This window comes from Periplaneta americana, chromosome 8 (assembly GCF_040183065.1).
Source record: "Periplaneta americana isolate PAMFEO1 chromosome 8, P.americana_PAMFEO1_priV1, whole genome shotgun sequence".
NCBI lineage: Eukaryota > Metazoa > Arthropoda > Insecta > Blattodea > Blattidae > Periplaneta > Periplaneta americana.
In genome coordinates this window covers 37,767,038-37,787,367 of record NC_091124.1, presented here as the reverse complement: position 1 = coordinate 37,787,367, position 20,330 = coordinate 37,767,038, and the positions used below count along the sequence as shown (strand labels likewise).

At 34.5% G+C, this 20,330-nt stretch overlaps 1 long non-coding RNA gene and 1 other non-coding gene across 2 annotated transcripts in view; one reads left to right on the top strand and one right to left on the bottom strand.

Annotated features, from left to right (window-relative positions):
- Positions 1–20,330, top strand: part of LOC138704646 (uncharacterized) — a 1,589,272-nt gene that overhangs the window by 52,890 nt on the left and 1,516,052 nt on the right. The window lies entirely within an intron of this gene.
- Positions 17,208–17,279, bottom strand: TRNAN-AUU (transfer RNA asparagine (anticodon AUU)). The gene has a single exon. It is a non-coding gene; the product is annotated as a tRNA-Asn (tRNA).

The window sequence follows — 20,330 nt, the reverse complement described above, 5'->3', positions numbered from 1 at the left end:
GTTTGTTTGTTCAGTCGCTAGTGCGTTAATTGTTTGTCTAGTCGATATTTCGTTTATTTGTTTGTCGACTCATTAATTCTTTTATTCCTTTCTCAACTCATTAATTTGTATTGCCATTTATCTATATTTTATATTATGTTTATTTTTTGTTATTATTTACAAAATGTAAATTTATATTTACACAATGTAAATAAATACATTAATGAAATTTTAATAATTAAAGAGACATTTGTCTTATTATTACCAAATTTAAGTACAATGTTAATCACGCTGGCCTCATACTTATTTCGACAACAAACGGATGCTCTGCGTTCTAATTTTCATTCCTACGTTCGGCGAAGTCTAAGCGGCCTTCGGCCTGAAGTCTCACTACTGCAGGGCGGCCAACCGGCTTTCCACCTGCCCAGCTAGTTAGGCCTCCGCTCCGAACAAAGTAAGCGGCACAGTGTGAATTAGCCTACCCTTACTTTCTCACTGTATAGACCTACTCATACATTTACTAAATCGCCACTCTTAAACAAATTTACTTCAAATAATTGATTTTCATCAAATATTTTCCATAAACTTATGCATATATTTATTTTTCTGCAGTAATCTCACTACAGGTTTTAATTTATCTAGAGAAAATCAAAACTCGAATGGGATTTGACTATTACACTACTAGAAGAAAGTATATAACGATTAGAAGAGATAAAGTACTCCAATACAATAAAATATTAATTGACTTACGAAAATACAAATGTCTTCAAATGCATTATTGTATCACATCAACATTACAAATATTACGCTTGATGGCAGTAGTGTGGTATGATTAGTTGTTTTCTTGTTATCAGTTGTGCCAACTATGGAATCTTCATTGAACTCTGTGGACGGTTACTAGTCAAGAAGGCTTTGTTGTTTCAGTTTCATTTTTATTAAAACATTTGCATTCCACTTCAATCATCCGGATCCCAGTAATCAACGTCACTTGACAGATGATTTTCAATAAATCTTAGTATTAAACAATCTCTGATACGTGACTATCCATAATATCATATAGCAGAAGCTATAACAAACATAACCTAAATAATATAAACGAGTGTTAGAAAAGTTTTAATTAGGGATGATGAAATAAACAAGAAACGTTTTAATTAACGATGATGAAATAAAAAAATAAACATGAATAATTTTAAAAGAAAATTATTGAAAGTACAATTTTCAAATTTGAATGTTTTAGTGGTTGGTGGTTCAGTTGATGTTATATTGGACGTGTGCGTAAAAGAAGTGAACTCGTTGATGTACATGGTGTATCCCGAAACTTATTCAGAATTTCCGAATGTTGCTCTCCATTTATTTGTAAATAAGGTTTCAGGGAAGATGCATAGCTATGACCAGTGATCTTTATTAATTCTTATTCTTGAATGCCAATGCGAGTCATATTTGAAAGTGCTGTGCATCGACTGGAGTGGTTTGTAATTTTCTGTTTTTTGACGTCCAGACCAGTGCAGTTTGAAATGTTAGCAAACAAAGAAACAAATGCTAGGGTAGTGATAAAAATAAACAAATGCTAGGGACGCGAACAAAATTAAACAAATGCTAGGAACGCGATAAAATTTTGTGATAAGCAGCCATGATTGGTTGAAATACGTCCTTTCGTACCGTTTTATTGGTCAAAAGTAGTGTGACGTAGTAAAAGTGTAATAGTCAAATTAACACTAGCCAAATGTGTTTACAATATCGATCTATTTTTTTGTATGGACCCTTCCCAAGCATCGGCACAAACTACAGGTAATCTGGTAGTTGCTTGCTCTGTAGAATGTTCTCCTTATAAATCTCAGGGAAGGTGTGACGCTGTAGTTACATGGGCAACAAGTATGTCTTCTAATTATGGAGAAAATGTAAGGTGATGACAGGGGAAAAGGTAGTATCTTCAGTAAACGAACCTCAGTATGTTTTCTGTCATTGACAAACAACATAGAAATACCTCCAACTCAGTATATACGTTAGAGAGACTATTGAAACTTAAAAGCCAATAGTGGCAAAAATCTGAAGTACATCTCATGTTACACAGAACGATCGGTACATCCATGTAGAGGATGAGGCAATGAAACGGGCGATTTTAAAACTTTAATAATTATTGCGCTGATTACTTTGAAATGATACTTTCATTTTACATTTAAAGTGTACACAATAGCGTTTACCTGTACCTCATGAAATTCTTATTTTCTAAACACTACATCCCGCAGGTGGGACCCATTTCGTTGCCCACATTCTTCAAGTCTAAGTCTAGACGTGTGACTGGACGCACCATCCTGTTGAAACCACGTGTGTCTATTGATGAGAGGATTATTGGCAATTTGTGGAGACAAAAATTCTTGAATCATTCGAACATATCGCTGTGATGTTACAGTAACAGATGTACTCTCTGGTATGGACAGTTCTACAGCTAAACTTGCCACACTTTCAACTTTCTTTAATCTATCACAGCGAACTTAGTTTTCATCGAGTACGAATTTTTTTTTTTTTTTTTTTTTTTTTTTTTTTTTTTTTTTTTTTTTTTTTAAGGGATTAGGTACTGTTTACAGCAGTAAAATTTTGAAAATATTCAAACATTTTTTCCTCCATTACTGTGTCTTGTACAGTAATAAAAATTGGTATGTGTAAAACACTGTCCTTCTGCTATATGAAAAACATATTTTTACAATTAAATATAGTAATATGCGTTACAAGAGCGGTATGTTGAATTTTTCATGTTCGAGGAAAAGTTTGCAAAAAGCGAAACGTAGTTGAGCTTTTTTAATTTCCGAGAATTGAAAGAAAACATACCGCTCGTGTATCGTACATTATTTTGTGCGAAGATCGTTTATTACATACCTGAAAGAGGAATTTCTAATTAGTTGCAATGAAATCTCCATGTCGGTCTCTGTTTAATGACGGCAACTTCGGAAAACCAAAATATCTTTCTTCAACATTGTTGCTATAAAATGTTTTCTGTGTTTACTATACTCCAGCAGACCGTGACATACGTCTGTCTCCCCCCCCCCCCAGTCTATGATGAGTCTGGAATCTTGTTGATTTTTTCACGGCTTCCTTAATGTTACTTGCATCACGAATGCAGTAACTTTAGTGGAGTTGTAGAGTTTACTTAATGTTTGCAAATATTTAAAAATAATAATTAACAGTGCAATTTAGGTGAAATTGCAGTGGTAAGTTTCCAATTTATAATTATTACTATATTGAACGTCTCTAAAGATAATATGTTAAAAGCCTAAAGCAGTAAAATCAATATGTCACTTAAGCGGTAAGAAGAGGGAAATTGTTGTGTGTGTTAGGTTGGGAATACTGAATGTGGAATTTTAGACTTTCCGCGGATTGGTTTTGTGTGGAAACCAAGCAAATACGCACGATCTCGCACAAAATTATTTACTTTTTTTGTTCTCAAAATTCAGTTCACTGTGCAGTGATGAAGCGTTTCCCACATAACTAAAAAACTATCCAACATTCTGCGATGAAATATTTTGTGTGTATTTATGCGTGTCATATCTACAATATGATGGAAGATCACATTCATTTGAATAATGGTCAAATATCAATACTTTCTTCTAACAGAAAAAAAAAATTATATATTGAGGAATGTAGTTGAAAGAGCATGATATTGTAAACATGGGTTTCAGCAATAAAATAAAAGAGAAAACGTGAAAAAGTTAACAAGTTTATGAGTTATGAGGAAAACGCTTCCTCATTGGACAGTAAACTGCCACCATTATGAATTTTGAAAAAAAAAAAACATATATAGGCCTATATAAGTCTAATTTTTTTTAAGCCATAAAGATATTTTTGTGCGAGATCGTGCGTAATTTGCTTGCTTTCCGCATAAAACCAATACGCGGTAAGTGTGAAATACCACATTCAGTAGCTATTCCCAACGTAACACACATAACAATTTCCCTCTTCTTACCTCTTAAGCGCCATATTCATTTTACTGCTTTAGGCTTTTAACATATTATTTTTAGAGACGTTTAACATAGTAATAATTATAAATTGGAAACTTACCACTGCAATTTCACCTAAATTGCACTGTTAATTATTGTTTTTAAATATTTGCAAAAATTAAGTAAACCCTACAACACCACAAAAGTTACTGCATTTGTAATGCAAGTAACATTAAGGAAGCCGTGAAAAAATAAACAAGATTCCAGATGCCGATGTTATTACTGCAATATGTTATATAAATAATATTGTTAAAATATTAAAATGAAAAATAAATCATTACATAACCTTACCGTTTGTTTTAAGTTCGCATTTATAGACTGGGGGGAAAAAAAAGACAGACGTATATCACGGCCTGCTGGAATATAGTAAACACAGAAAACATTTTATAGCAACAATGTTGAAGATAGATATTTTAGTTTTTAAAAGTTGCCGTCATTGAACAGAAACCAAGATGGAGATTTCATTGGAACTAATTAGAAATTCCTCTTTCAGGTATGTAATAAACGATCTTCGCACAAAATAATGTACGATACACGAGCGGTATGTTTGTTTTCATGTTCTCGGAAATTAAAAAAGCTCAACTACGTTTCGCTTTTTCAATCTTTTCCTCGAACATGAAAGCATCAACATACTATTGCATATTACTATTTCATATAGCAGAAGGATAGTGTTTTATACATACCAATTTTCATTGTTGTACAAGATACAGTAATGGAGGAAAAAAATGTTGAATATTTCCAAAAATTTTACTACTGTAAGCTGTACCTAACCCCTTAAGCGTGGTTCCGCTCAATACGAAACACCTGACTCCTACCAACAGACAACTGTACACGAATACCTCACCTTCGTTCACTCACTCCCCACTCCCTGCTGCCTTATAAGGAAAGGATGAACAAGATATTTTTCTGTCTAAAATTGAGCCTCCAGTGTAGACCTAATCCTTGATTTTCATGTAAATATTTCGATCACAACTTCCGATGTCTTTGATAATATTCTTGTCTCTTTACACCTCAGGTTCAGGCACACTTAAACAATAATGTTATTTCGTGTGTTGTTAATTTTTAGCTTTTCAATATATTAAAATAATGACTAAATAAAGGCTTTCCAGGTATATGCTTGGCTTGTTAGCAAAAAAGTCTGTGCTGTTTTCAACATCCCCGGAAGAAGGTAGAAAGAGGATTGGTGACAGACGAAAGAAACTTTGCGTTGTAATTTATAGCTAATAAAAGGACGGTAGGCTCTCAAATAGCTAGACTAGAGAGGGAAGACCGTTACGCCAAAGGTAATGAGCTGTGGGGAAGAACAGGGGGGGAGAGACCCCCGTTTTTGATGGAGTATGGAGGAAGGATGATGTTAGATAGGAGGGTGGGTGGGTATGTGTGTGTGTGGAGATGAAATTCTGCAATAAGTGTTAGAACGCGTCCCTACCTGCTTCACAGGGACGGGCTAGTTATAATCATAATTCCAGGACTGCTGGTGCGGTACAGTTACATTCTAAAACTGTAGCCGCGTTTAATTTGCACACAAAGATAAATTACCGGGCAGGTTACAGCGCCAAGGAATTGATCTGAATACAAAAGAACGGCTAAATGTCTTCTCACATAGACTTCGTCTTCATATAAACAGAGATAATGGCCAATCATATTATAGCCTGTACAGAATAGAATGCGATCGTCAGTGCGTGTGTTTGCAGACAGAAATCTTTGAAGTGAAACAAAGAAAAAGTTCTTTGGCATTTTGTTTCTTTCTTTGTGGTTTTTAGATGAGCCATATTATTAGGAATCCTGCTTGCCTTTAGAATAATATAGTGTGTCTGATATTGTGGAGTATTATGTTGGGATAAACATGTTCTTTCTCTTTGCAAAGATTAAGAAAAATTATTTACTGTTTTGTTATTCTACGAAATTACTTTGCAATCTCCACTTTATGACCGATTTGCCTTATCCTAGTACAAGCTACATTTCCAAACTTCACAGTATAAATAACTGTATAATTTAAATAGGATATAATTAAATAAAAACACGTCAATTTAGATATTGAGGGGGGAAGTTTAAAACCTGTCTTAACTGATAATTTTCACCCCCTCAACCCCAGCCACCCCCACTTTGAAATTTCAAATGACACCTCTATCTTGTGATACTTAAATTTGAAAGAGTATTCAACTGTTTATACATCTGATTCATTTGTTTTCGCATCTTTGTTTTCTATCGTCGCCTGGGAACCTGTATTTTCTGTTATTATCAGTTGATTGTGGGATGAAAACACAGCTTATTTTGTGTAATTTCCTAAATTTAATCAATAAGGATGATTTCTGTTCTTTTTTGAAGGGTATACACAATTTTAAAATAATTTAATACACAAACACAACTATTACATGAAATGCCCAATAAGTTTTTGTAGCTTTATTCCCTTCATCTTTAATCAACAATAACAACAATCCAGGTTGCCAGGCGACGATAGAAAACAAGAATTGAAAACAAATGAATGAGATGTATAAACAATTGAATACTCTTTCAAATTTAAGTACCACAAGATAGAGGTGCCATTTGAAATTTCAAAGTGGGGGTGGCTGGGGATAAGGAGGTGAAAACTAATATGCAATTGAGACTGGTTTTAAACTTCCCTCTCAATATCTAAATTCACGTGTTTTTTAATTAAATCCTACTTAAATTATATAGTTATTTAGACTGGGAAGTTTATAAATGAACGCTCTGTATATTACAATATTGTATTATAGGATGGGGGTTGTGCTTATAGTACCTCCCTCATACCAATAATACTGCTACAGAAAAAAATAATAAAAATATGTCTTAATAAACCTCTTGATTATCTCTCAGAACTGTTGTATTTTGAATTTAAGGGGAGTCATCAAGACCCAAAATGAAAAAAAAAAAAAAAAAAAAAAAAAAGAGAGATTTATATTTTTTTACACTTCACGAAAGTATGGTTCATTCTGTTTAATTTGGTGTTTGGTTCATTAAAATATTCGAATAATCTATGTTACACGTGGATGGTAATGTTTATTTATTATTATAGAATACAGAATATAATTACAAACAAGATAAATAGAAATAAAATAATACAATCAATATAAAAAAGGAGATACAGTAATATTAACAAACTTTGAGGACCGAATGAGCAGCGCTCGTGTTCGGTCGCAGTTCAGATATGTTATTAATATAAGAGCATTATAGAAAATAAAATAAAATAGGAACTAAAATTAAAATTACAGCTACAGTGAAATTATATAATATAATAGGCCTATCTATATATATAATTTGAACTGGTAATGGAAATTACGGGAAAACGGCTGAACGGATTTTAATGAATGATCCCTCATTTTGAAGCCTGGAACCCAAAGTTTTTCAGAAAAATAGTAGTTTTTAGTGAAATGTCAATTTTCCTACATCATTTTCCTAATTTCCAAAATCCATCTTTCGTCAGTTTTGAGAACTAATTAATCGCATACACGGCCGACTTGATTCTCTGTAAGGAAGAAGCAAAGCGAAAATCAAGTCGGCCGTGTTGCATAGGAGAATAAAACAAAACACACATTACAATAAACAATAGACTATTACACGAAGGCCATGACGTACAGGATTGCTGACATAGAGTTCAGATTCTTTCACATCATGATGTCAATATGTCGATCTTCATTTGTGTAATTTTTTGATAACGTATAAAAATAATTTACAGGTCTGATTCTCTGGTCTGTAGTTTTCCGAGTACAGCTGTGTATTGGATATTAAGAACTACAAAACTTAAGAATATTTGATGACATTATTACCATTACAAATGAAATATTATTATAGTTAATGCAACATATAATGATATACTGATGATATGAAAGTTAAACCTTTTGGGGCTTTAAGTAAGTAGACGCAGCATTTGCTGCACAAGCCACTAGTATTAATATAAGAGGAATAAAGAAAATTAAATAAAATAAAATAGGAAGTAAAAATTAAAATAACAGCGGCAATGAATATCTATACTAATAATTAATCTGTAGCCGAAAGTTTTCTGGTAATTTTCCATTTTTCAAAAATAATTGCTCCTAACATATATAATTAACCACCCTGAAACCGAAAATCGCTTTTTTGAAATATTTGTTTGTATGTCTGTCTGTCTATCTGTCTGTTTGTCTGTCTGGATGTTTGTTACCTTTTCACGTGATAATGGCTGAACCAATTTATATGAAAATTGGAATATAAATTAAGTTCGTCGTAACAGAATTTAGGCTATATGGCATTTAAAATATTTTATTTAGTAGGGGGGTTATAAGGGGGCTCGGATTAAATAAATCGAAATATCTCCCTTATTATTAATTTTCATGAAAAATGTTATATAACATAATTTCCGGTAAGTTTTATTCTATGCAAAATTTTGTTAGGACCGATATTTAATGAGATAAATGAGTTTTAAAATTACAATAACAATGCCACATAAGGCGGTGTAATGAAATAAAAAACAAATGACTTCGTCTATAAGGAGCCTTGGACAACAACAATCTAAAGCTATGAAACATAGCCTACATAGAATGTTTCTGTGTTTGTATGAAGTAATATCGGAAGCTAAATTAACCGATTTGTATAATTAATTATTATTTCTCTAGATGGACATAATGCTATAATGTTATTACCAGGGAAAGGGATTTGGAGTAATATAAAGAATGGTGAAACGTAGTGTAGATATTCGTAGCTCAGCGACTGTCAAGCGAGCTGCGTCACAGAGCATGGACTAGTACAGTATACTTCATACAAACTTACACGCAATGTGCTATAAACGTATTTCAGAATAAACAAATAGAATAGTGTACATAATCTGCATTCCTTTTTTAACTATATGTGCTTTCCTTGGCAACGCACAAGACAGCAATAAACAACATTACAAATATCAACCTCTGCATCTTCGCCTGTCAGTGGACATATTGATGGCTGATAGATAGTTGTCTTCTGTATGGAACTCGCCTCTGAATATGTGTGTTTTTCTGTCAGGAGCGTGTTAAATTAAAACCTTTATTTACAATGTCATGAACTATGATAATATGTATACACCGTATACTACAGTATTTACAATATTAGCAATATGCTACAATATTTACAATATAGCCTAATACAGTATCATTAAATGTTGAAGAAAATGTAGAACCAAACGAAATGGCATTTTCAATTAATGCTATGTTTTGTTGATGAAACAATTATTCCTGCAGTGCCTTGTTATAATAAATTGTAAATATTATTTTCAAATTTTCAAAATACAAATTTGCTCTGTTGCAAGGCAGGAAATTTTTTAACATGGAAAAACTCCGCTCTACATCTAGGAGAGACAATTGGAAAGTACTTGAAACAAGATACGTCAATTAAATTCACATGTTGAATGACGTCATTGGGACACATCCTTGTTAGTACATCTGAAATCCGACTAAGAATACCGTACCCATTATTTTTAATCAAACCTCTGTTCATTTTTTCACCAACACGTTTTCCTATTTAACCTTCTACTGCACTCAGTTTATTTACAATAGTCCTCATCATAATTATTTGCTCAACTATTTCCACTCCTGACCTGTCTAATTGAATAATGGCATCCGGTAAATATCCAAAATTTGTCTTAATATCCATGGCTTCTTTCTCGATTTTTCTATCATTTAGCAGTTCCTGGCGTATTTGAATCGCAGCGGCGTCATCGAGATCGAAAGACTGGACAACTTTCTTCACAGATTTGAGGTGATGTGCGTAATAATTGCAAGCTTTGTTAGCTCTTAAGAACTGGACATGGGGGAAGCGACAATTTAGGGAATTGTTTCCTGAATTTTGATAAGCTACTCGATCTGGAGCTTTTACAAATATAGGCTAGTCTTTCAATTTTGTATTGTCAGTTGGTTTCACTTTCGGCATTGTACCTGCACTTCACTACTCTGAACTGCAAACCTGCATGTTGAAGTTCTTATGCGACAACTGTCCCGTTCACCTGATGTTGACGTGCAGAGAGCTGCGAGTATGTCATGGAGGGGAGGACTTGGTATAAAGGGTTGTAAACAAATGACTGTGTAGATGCCAATACTAGCTTTTACTACTCCAAATTCCGTTCCCTAGTTATTACAGTAACTTCTGAGTGAATCCAGGACAGGTAAGATTAAAATAGCTTCTTATGCACAAAAAACTTGATAGGCTATTCTGTACATTCGTTTCCTGTATTTCCTAAAATATCAATGCGATCAAAATCATCGCATTTTAATTTTTTTAAATACAATTTAAATTAAGTAACATACTAAACGATTGTTCTTCTATCAGACACGAATGTTCTCTGGGTCAAATGTCCTATTTTAATTATGCAATTACTTTATATTTATTTCTAACGGGTGCAGCGGAGCGCACGGGTACTGCTAGTAATATAATATTAACATAGGGAAGAATAATATCGTACGTGAATAAAGTAGGACAATTTATAAAGAGTAAAAATAAATTCCAAAATTATAGAATACAAATATAATATAGGCTGATTAATTCATACACATAGGCCATACATTTATTTAATCAAATTGAAGACATTGACTATGAATGTGACTATGAATTATAAACAAATGTAAAATATTGGCAGAGGAAACGGTCAGCACACATAAAAACGTATTGTCCACAATGCCATTTTTCTGCGTCGTAAATTCCACAATGACTCTGAGACTGAAGAGATCTCGGCGTAGAAAATTGACTGTAGTCGTTCGCATAGCGGATCGCCTAGTTTTACGATTCACACATCACGCTCAATGTTTTCGTGTATGATTACACCGTCCATCACGCGAGTGAAGTTAATGCATGCACCTTATCGTAGCAAGAGGTGTTGAACGGGAGGGTCTGCAATATGATAATGTAGGTTATTTGCTTCATGAAATACACCTTATTTCATGTCACTTAAACGCCTATTTTCATGACAATATTCCGTGCATACAAGGTGTCAAAAATTACCATCATAAACGTATGTGTGTGACTCATCCTCATGTTTACGAAGTTAATGAGTGTTAGAGTATTCAGTATATCACAGAAATCATGATGTATGTACGCATGACATCTCTATGTGCTTTGCACCAAGTTCGTGATGATTTATGGGTAATATAAAAATTATCTGGCCAGTAGATCGAGATACCAGGAAGATCTGGTGAGAAACATTTAAAAAAACTCAAATTATTTTCAAGATAGCCTAACCTAATTTTGACTATGCACAAATAAATGTTTACAGAATTAACCTATGAGTTTCAATAAAAATTTGATGACTAATTTATATAATTACGCAATTTATTTATTAATTTATTTTTTTGTGAAGCCATTAAAGTCATTAAAAACATTTTCTCAAAACTTACTGCTAAAAAATAGAATTTTTTGCAGTGATTTTTCGAAGTTATTAAAGAATCTGTGGCACAAAATTCTCTAGGGCTTACTTACTTACTTACTTACTTACTTACTTACTGGCTTTTAAGGCACCAGGACTTCCATTCATTCTCTCACATAAGCCCACCACTGGTCCCTATCCTGTGCAAGATTAATCCGTCTCTATCATCATATTCCACCTTCCTCAAATCCATTTTAATATTATCCTCCCATCTACGTCTCGGCCTCCTAAAAGGTCTTTTTCCCTCCGGCCTCCCAACTAACACTCTATATGCATTTCTGAATTCGCCCATAAGTTCTGCATGCCCTGCCTATCTCAAAGGTCTAGATTTAATGTTCCTAATTATGTCAGGTGAAGAATACAATGCGTGCAGTTCTGTGTTGTGTAACTTTCTCCATTCCCCTGTAACTTTATCCCCCTTATCCCCAAATGTTTTCCTAAGCACCTTATTCTCAAACACCCTTAACCTCTGTTCCTCTCTCAAAGTGAGAGTCCAAGATTCACAACCATACAGAACAATTGTTCTATAAATTCGAACTTTCAGATTTTTTGACAGCAGACTATATGACAAAAGCTTCTCAACCGAATAATAACACGTATTTCCCATATTTATTTTGCGTTTAATTTCCTCCCAAGTATCATTTATATTTGTTACTGTTGCTCCAAGATATTTGAATTTTTCCACCTCTTCGAAGGATAAATCTCCAATTTTTATATTTCCATTTCATACAATATTCTGATCACGAGACATAATCATATACTTTGTCTTTTCGGGATTTACATCCAAACTTATCGCTTTACTTGCTTCAAGTAAAATTTCCGTCCCTAATCGTTTTTGGATTTTCTCCTAATATATTCACGTCATCCTCATAGACAAAGCTTGGTCTAATAAAATTACGTATTTTGCTCTCCGCCAAGGTAATTTTAAATTCTGATATCAAGTTTAAAGTATTTCTTTGTCCAGTAAAATTTAGGCCTACGTATTTTGCTGTACTATCAATGTTTTACGTAAATTAAATTTTTATATTACCTTTAATCATTTCGGATGCGATAAACTTTACACATAGACTTTTTAATAAATCCAGATTCATTAACGAAGAATAAAATATTCCAACCAAAATTAATAATCCGCAACCAGCTTACAATGTGGTGGTTATTAAATCAGTTCTAGAGAAGAACCAGTTACCGAACCTAGGAGTACTAAGCTCATTTACCACGACGCATCTCGCATAACCACAGAATAGTTTAAATAATGTTTAATTAAACTTATAGTGGAATTTTCTCTTTGAAATGTGGAAAGACGTGAACGCTTTTGAAGAAATGTCACTGGAGGGAAGATGTATGCGGAAGAGGCACGTGTGGATTACCGCGACCGCAGCTACGAAACACGGTGGTTAGGGAAATTGTCTTGAAAAGGGATAATGAAAAGGTGGATGGGGGAGCCGGTTAACCCCTGAAGAGGGGTTTCCAAATGGGTTTATGGTAGGTAAGAGCCTGCACAAGTCATCACCGGTACAGTCTCTTCTTCACAAATATTGAGTTTCATGCATATCAGCGTTTCTGAATTTTTTTCGACAGTAAGAACCACTCTGAGGAATATTTAAAGTTGCCGCAGACCATAAAAAGTGACAGCATATGTATGAAATCCCTTGTCTCCACCCCTTTTTTCTGAAAAAAAAAATCCTTATCCAAACTCTTGTAATTCCGTTGTTTGATTACTGCGATGTTCTATTAACTGATATAACTTCAAAATCTTATATATATAATTTGAAATGGTAATGGAAATTACGGGAAAACGGCTGAACGGATTTTAATGAGTGACCCCTCATTTTCATGCCTGGCATCCATAGTTTTTCGGAAAAGTAGTAGTTTTCAGTGAAATGTCAATTTTCCTACATAATTTTCCTATTTTCCAAAATCCATCTGTTGTCAGTTTTGAGAACTAATTTTATTGAATCACGGCCGACTTCATTGAATTTCAGAACAAAACACACACTACAATAAACAATAGGCTGTTACACGAAGGCCATGACCTGCAGGATTGCCGACATATTTAGAGCGCAATTCAATTTGTTATTAAAAACTGATTCTGCAGTGTATAATTTTCTGAGTAGAGCTGTGTATTGGATATTCAAATCTACGAAACTTGAGGTGGTGTGATGACATTATTACCATCAGAAATTAAATATTATTATAGTTAATATCATGATGCCTCTATTTTTCATTAATTGTACATAATATTGATGCTATATTGATGACATGAAAGTGAAACGTTTTGTGGTTATGTAAGTAAATGTAGAGAATATCTTAATTTAGATCTTTATTTCTATAATTTACTGAGTGGCTGCTACATATAACTACAAAACTTAAGTAAGATAATAATATTGTTATTAAAAATCAAATATTTTTATACTTATTAACCCAGTGGGGTTGGGTCTTTTTCATATACTTAATGGCGGTGTAGTGTAGATATTGATATGTGTCATTGTCTTCAGTATTGGCTCGAGAGAGCGCAAAAATTACAGTTCCTAAGGAAAGATCAAAAGGTATTACTTACTGATAAAATAAGAGGCGTAGAAAATTTTGTAGTCTCCAGATCATTTCAGCAAGATCTCTTAGTAGGATAAAATGATTTTACGCTCTACATTTCAAGTTCTACATGCAGCAGCTATACGAAAGTGCTATTGTTCAAAAGCTTAGCAAACTTGACATTTTTTTTAACTTTTGCCTACAATCCACAATAACCTGAAATAGCTACTGCTATCGTCCTGACATTGATACTTGCGTTTTCGCGTTGAAACTCAAAAACTGAAGTTGGATAGGTTCAAGAAAAAGTATTTGGCCTAAAAAATCCATTCAGAGGGAGTATGTTTCATTATTATGGAAGCAAATAACTATCAAAAAGACAATTAGTATTCTTCATTGAAAATAAATCTGAAAAATTTTTATTTGAACGTCTAACGAACTTAGTTTGCAGCAGTATTTGCTGCACAAGCCACTAGTTAGCTATAAAGCTACAGCGTGTCCATAATATGTGCATTATATTTATATGCAACATTCGAAAATATGACCATATGTCACGATACTTCGAACAGCTCTCATGGCTCCGACTTGAGAAACGCAAAAACTATATTACTCTCGCTGCTGTATCAAATCACGCACACTTCTTGTCCGTCTAATCTGTCATGTCGGTTTCAGAATCTCTCATCTCTTCACAACTTTGGCACTCGGTCTGAACAAGAAAGTGTTATTCTAAGCACAGAAGATGCTGTTATTCTCAATCATTCACAGCCTACACCTCTCGAATCTGGACTCTTCTTCTCGCCGATATTAGAACCTATCGGACAGTATCATCTTTCAAAACTAAAATGCACAATTACCTAATTCAACAGGCATAATAAATTACATTCACTCTTAAATGTAATACTCATAAGGAATAACTAATAATTTGAGCTTTTTAAATCTAGTTTAATGAATTGATTTTCTCTTCATATGTTGAACAGTGATTATATTTAAATATCTAAATAATTGCATTTTTACTTCATAAACGATAGTCCTAAGTAGTTATCTTTACATTTCTAATGCATTCAGATTAACTGGCAACTTAGATAAGTTTCAGTAACACTATTTCACATTATTATTATTATTGTTATTATTATTATGATGATGATGATGATTATTATTATTATTTATGCACTTGTATTAATTGTAGATCTGGTTAATTGTAAGAGAAGGCCTTAAGGCCTTAACTCTGCCAGGTAAAATGAAGTAAGTTATTATTATTATTATTATTATTATTATTATTATTATTATTACTATTGGTTAAAAAGTCTGAAAGTTAGAATTTATAAAACAGTTATATTACCAGTTGTTCAGTATGGCTGTGAAACTTTCAAAGTGAGAGAGGAACAGAGATTAAGGGTGTTCGAGAATAAGGTTCTTAGGAAAATATTTGGGGCTAAGAGGGATGAGGTTACAGGAGAATGGAGAAAGTTACACAACGCAGAGCTGCACGCATTGTATTCTTCACCTGACATAATTAGGAACATTAAATCCAGACGTTTGAGATGAGCAGGGCACGTGGCACGTATGGGCGAATCCAGAAATGCATATAGAGTGTTAGTTGGGAGGCCGGAGGGAAAAAGACCTTTTAGGAGGCCGAGACGTAGATGGGAAGGTAATATTAAAATGGATTTGAGGGAGGTGGGATATGATGGTAGAGACTGGATTAATCTTGCTCAGGATAGGGACCAATGGCGGGCTTATGTGAGGGCGGCAATGAACCTCCGGGTTCCTTAAAAGTAAGTAAGTAAGTAAGTAAGTAAGTAAGTATTATTGAATTGCGTGACACATCCTTTATTCTTGGTATTTCTTGTATGTAATCATTGGGTTACTTAAGGAGGGTGACGGGTGTTATTTTGGTCATTTTCAGTCAAAAATCGCATTTTAGTTTTCTTGTAAAAATGAATAAGCAATTTCTTATTTATATGTTGAGCAAGATTCAATGCTCTGCGATGTACAAAAGCATAAAAATTACGCAATGTATAAATGGATATACCCCCTGAACTTCAATTCCATGTAATTTTACAAGCTGTTTTCTCACACTTTTTTCAGCACATTTCGTCAGGTTCGAAGTGTAAAGACTTACAATTTTGATGCTAGGAACATGGAATTTTTACTGCTTATTTAACGACGCTGTATCAATTACTCGATCATTCATCGTTGATAGGAGATGAGGTCGACGATTCGGCATAGATAACCTTACATTCGTCTTACAGTTGGGGAAAACCTCGAAAAAAACCCAACCAGATAATCAGCCCGAGCAGGAATCGAACCCACACCCTAGTGCAACTCTGGACCGGCAGGCAAGCGCCTCAGCCGACTGATCTACGCTGGTGGCTTTTTTTTTACCAGAAAAAGTCAAAATTTGTACCAACCTGAATAAAGGAAAAAGGAACGAGTTAGTGACGAGGAAAATAAAATTGGTACGCAATGTTGCTTAGGAAATGAATTAAAATTTCGCACCTTCTCCGTTTACTCTTTCTCTGTTTATTGGGTAAATGGTACAGGTTCTCCGAATAAATTCAAATTCAGGAAAACCCGTGTTAAAGTATTACAGTATCACTTGCTATTAATATAAAATCCACACCTACTACATTTCTTGCCTCACCTATAAATAATTTATCACGTGTATCTTTAAAAAGGGAAAGAAGTTTCTTCTCATATTCAGTGGAACTGAAATTTCTTGGAGACTCTCATGCTAACACCGTATTATCACTTTTTAAAATTACATACAATAAATTGTTACATTATAACATATTAAGGTATTTTCTATAGACTAATAAAATTCCAAAGCCACCGGCGTAGCTCAGTCGGCTAAGACGCTTTTCTGCCGATCCCGAGTTACGCTCTGGCGCGGGTTCGATCCCCGCTTGGGCTGATTACATGGTTGGGTTCTTCCGAGATTTTCTCCAATCGCAAGGCGAATGTTAGGTAATCTATGGCGAATCCTCGGCCTCATCTCGCCAAATACCATCTCACTATCACCAATCCCATCGATGTTAAATAACCTAGTAGTTGATACAACGTCGTTAAATAACCAAGTAAAAATAAAAAATTCCAAATTTGAGATACAGTATTTTTTATATAAATTTTACAATGAAATGTTCAAAACGAGATGATATAAGAAATGAGGAAATTATGAGAAGGATCAATGAATCAATTACCATCACTCAACCCGGAAGCCTCATTCGCTAGAGCTCTCCAGAGATTTCTGTTTTCAGCGTATCTTGAGGGCCTCGTCCTAATTGGAGATCAAAAGGGAACTTTGAATAATTTCGAGGGAAAAATTGTTCCGGGGCCGGGTATCGAACCCGGGACCTTTGGTTAAATGTACCAACGCTCTCCCACTGAGCTACCCGGGAAATGGCCCCGGAACAATTTTTCCCTCGAAATTATTCAAATTAACTTTACAGGGAGTTATTCCTGAAAGCTTAATTTGCAAAAGGGAACTTTGTCTTTCCATCGACCTTTTGGATATTCCTCCATCACTCTACGGAATAGACTCGTGAAGTTCGGTCCAGTACTAGGGTACCATTCCAGAAAGTCACATATTCAGGCGAGTTTTGTCGCGCCTATAATTTCTAAACTACACCACATATTTCAATAAAGTAAACGGCGATCGACAGACCAAGGATCAATATATGCAACGTGACCTTCAATTGAAGCGAGTGACGTCATCTAGCGATACGCTGGAGGGAGGAATTTAAGGCACGAATTGGCGGATCGCACGACAGCTGAGGCAGTGTAACTTGAGGAGAAAGTAAATACTGTAGACAAAAAAATAGATGATTGAAACCCGTTTAAAAGATTAATTTACACGTATAAAAGTACAAATGGTAACAATGAAAAGACTTTAACTGGAACCTAAATTTTGAGCGAAGGTGAAATAGAAACCGCTTATTTGTTTTGGCTTCTCGAATTCACTGTCGCTACGAGTTCAATGACACTAAAATGAATTGGCAGATTTCATTTACTCCTGGAAATTCCGGACTGTTGGTGGAGTGGGAGTCTCTTGAGTTTTTCAGGTGTTTTCTGTAAGATATATCCATTGCCTCTTATAGGCTAATGTCTGGAAAGTGGTTTAGTGGTGGTTATAACGGAGTAGGAAAATCGTACAAAATATGAAAAAGTGTGAACATTTTTATGAGATATTAAAGTTTTACTAAAAACATTACAAATATGAAAATTGCTCTTAGGTCAACTATCCGAAGACAGGCTGAACCTCACAAATGATACCAACAAGGCACCACTTAAGAGGCAACTAGGCCAGGAGACAAGGGGTAGGGTGGCCAATTCCTTTCTCCCTCCTTTGGACACATCGCCGATTAGAAAAATATTACACTAGTCAGACTTCAGATGCATAGGGCCTACAAACAATTGTTCTTCCTCTGACACATATCGTCAAGTGAGATGTACTGCCTGATAATCACTAGGCCTATTACGTTTTTTTTTTATTTTGGTAGGTTATTTTACGACACTTTATCAACATCTAAGGTTATTTAGCGTCTGAATGAGATGAAGGTGATAATACTGGTGAAATGAGTCTGGGATCCAACACCGAAAGTTACCCAGCATTTGCTCATATTGGTTTGAGGGAAAACTCCGGAAAAACCTCAACCAGGTAACTTTCCCCGACCGGGAATCGAACCCGGGCCACCTGGTTTCCCGGCCAGAAGCGCTGACCTTTACTCCACAGTATTATGTTGATATACATACATGCTATTCTCTCGCTTTTCATTTTTTGACGTGAATACTGATTTTAGAATACCCCTTCACTATATGGTACCCCATATGGGATTAAAAATGACCGTGGGACAAATTGATGATATTTTATATAAAAAAAGATATTGAAATAGGCTATTTTTAAGCATGAACGCGCAAAATTGATACTGTGTTTTGATGAAAATTGAAAATGTCGAAATTTCAGCCCTAATCCCCCTTAACCCTTAAATTCGGAAAGTATCCTATAGGATAGAACAGGTTAATAGGCTATATACTATAATTTTAATATTTATTTATTTAACCTGGTAGAGATAAGACCATCAGGCCTTCTCTTTCCCTCTACCAGGGGATTACAACTACAATATTGAGAATACAATTACAATTATAATTACAATTAGTGTTAAATTTACAAATACAATAAAAATCAAAGTGCTAAAAAATTAACTGATTAATAAAAGCTAGACAGTTTATTGCAAAAGTTAAGAAGAGGGAAATTTTTTGTTATTAACTAAGTACAAATTAAACCTACTCTACGCAGTAAGGAAATGCTTAATAAGCTTGCTTTTGAACGCTACTAAATTCCGACAGTCTCTGATGTCACTGGGTAGGGTATTCCACAAGCGCGAGAGCGAGATTGTGTATGATGATGAATACGATGATGTCTTATGTGTTGGTATGGCTAGTATGCGGCTATTTTCCGTGCAATAGTACAATAGAAAAAAATTTGGTAGGAAAATTAAAATTTCACTATAGGCCTACTATAATATTTTACGACATAACATAGAATATAGACATTCCGAAAGTTGTTTTATTTACAGTCCAACAAGGTTTAATAAACTAGTGTGAGAAATGAATTTTTGCCAGTTTAAGGACTAACTTGCTCAGCTTTAAATTAGGCTAAATATTAATCTCTTAAACATATCTCGTAGTCCAACACAGTGGCATCTCGCCTTATTCATTTTTCGCACAAGTTCTTGCCCGTAACTAATCCGTTCGCAGGGAAATCAAACTGGTGTCCACCGACGAGCCTTTTACGAGGAAGTGTCTGCTTATTATATTCTAATAAGACAGAGGAAGGGGCACCGCACCGTCGCGAATTCGTGGGAGATGACAATCAGATAATTTGCATAACAACGTGAATGAGAAGGCAGGTGCGAACTTCTACCGAATATATTGCACAAACAAACACCTCTTTGGGTCGTTGAAATCTAAACCCAGCTCTTTAAATAAATTAGCTACATATTACAAGCCAACAGATTGCACTTAATTTGTTCTAGAAGAATTCAAGAACTCCATTCTCAATACAACAGAGATTTTGAAGTTCTCCCTTAAATTGGCAAAACTTCATTTCTCACATTAGTTTATTAAACCGTGTCGGACTGTAAAGAAAACAACTACTGCATTGTCCATATTTTATACATATGCAGTCTTACTAATAAACCGTGTATAGTTTTTATACGAGACTTATGCAGAGTTGAGACAGAAAACGTTAAACCGTGAATAAGCTATGGACGTATAAACAGGCTGTAACTATACAATGGGAATTGCTTTGCAGTAGTTATATACACGAAACCCCTTGTTTAAGCGTTGTATATAGCGAAAAAATGGCCGCCCCTCTAACAGCTGTTCGTATCGACTGTCATTTTATGATGATGGTTACCTTGTAACCACAGAAGAACAAACCAAAGATC